At 44.9% G+C, this 1,471-nt stretch overlaps 1 pseudogene; it reads left to right on the top strand.

Annotated features, from left to right (window-relative positions):
• The first annotated feature begins 736 nt into the window (after positions 1–736).
• Positions 737–968, top strand: LOC150092242 (U2 spliceosomal RNA; annotated as a pseudogene).
• The last annotated feature ends 503 nt before the right edge of the window (positions 969–1,471 follow it).

The following is a 1,471-nucleotide window of genomic DNA, read 5'->3' as shown; positions in this document are numbered from 1 at the left end:
AAAAGCAGGACAACCCATCCTCTACACTACGGATGCAGAAACCCTCAGCCTCAGATGGGGAAACACAGTCATCCCAGACCTTAAAAATCTATCAATGACCGACATGAAAAATATGCCAGCACGGTCCCTAGACGCAAAAGCAAAGATCTTAAAAAAAATCAACGACTTGGTAAGGGAAAGGGAAGAAGACCTATGGAAAGCAATCTGGAAAAACCAAAAGGAAAGGTTGCTTTACGAGGCAAGGAAGACTTATGCCGCCATTACCAAGAAGTAAACAGCCTCCTTCAAATTTGACAGTCATTGAGATGGCGGCCACCCTGCCGGGCCATAGCAGGGGCCAAGATCTCAACCTCTCTAACCCTAATGTATCTTTCAAAACCCTTCTCCTCATAGCGCAGAGGCCTCACCTTGTGAGAACTCTTGCGCGGTCAGGAGACGGATTATATTAATAGTAATTAATCGTTCATGCCAAGGAAGTACTTTACTGAGGCAATAATTTTAAAATTTAAAGTCAGACCTTTTCATGTTAGGTAATAACTAGCTGGTACACTGTTACCACAGAAGGAGTTTTTCCACCCCTTCTGGAAAACAGAGTTAAACAAAATAAATAGTAATATGTAGACATTTATTGTCTTCTAAGTTTACCCTTACTAGTCGGGCTCTTTAGCCCGCGAACAGAAATGATGACGGGTATCACCGTGTTCACATTAAAGTGATCGGTACTTGACTGATCTGGATCGCTTCTCGGCCTTTTGGCTAAGATCAAAGTGTAGTATTACAGTATTATGTGTTTTTACGAATAATAGTATATGGTTACATTATTGTTCTTAGCCGAAAGTTCCAGTCGATTAGGTTTTTTTTCAGTATTTCTATCGATTATCTTAGAAGACCAAGTGATGCTTGCAGCTTTCTCCAACTTTGCCACGATCTGCCCTGGTGCCGCACTACCTTCAAGATCACCATACTTCAGTTGCCGTGACGTCACCAGCCCAGTTCCTGTCCTGCCATTGTCCCTGCCTGGAGCATTGAATTCTGTGGACGCGGACGTCTCTGGGAACTCCTGTGCTTTCTCCTTTGCCACGATCTGCCCTGGTGCTGGACTGCTTTCTGGATCAGCTTGCTTCAGTGCCGTGACGGCATCCTGTTAACTGTTAACTTCTGTGGCTTGATGGATGTCAATCCCGTGGATTCTGATCCCGTCATCGGTATGAAAAAGACTTATTGTAAAGGTTAGCGAGCACTCGGCTCACCCTGATTAGGGCAATGCGGAAGCGCCTGAGCCGAAAGGTAGTGCAGCTTTCGGGCGCTTAGGAAACTCCTGAATGAGTTGCTCGGAATGAGAAGCTGCTTAGGTGAAAAAGTAGCGGTAGTGTTACGAAGCAATGTGGAAATATCTGGGATATCAGCATCGAGATGCATTAGAGCATGTCATTGGGTGATCATGGAGAAGATGACTTGAGCATTCCTGAGG

Source organism: Typopeltis vanoorti, unplaced genomic scaffold (assembly GCF_054136105.1).
Source record: "Typopeltis vanoorti isolate ZY-2024b unplaced genomic scaffold, IOZ_Tvanoo_1.0 HiC_scaffold_1040, whole genome shotgun sequence".
In the NCBI taxonomy this organism is placed as follows: Eukaryota; Metazoa; Arthropoda; class Arachnida; order Uropygi; family Thelyphonidae; genus Typopeltis; species Typopeltis vanoorti.
Note: the sequence above shows the minus strand (reverse complement) of the source record. Positions and strands in the feature narration are given on the sequence as shown.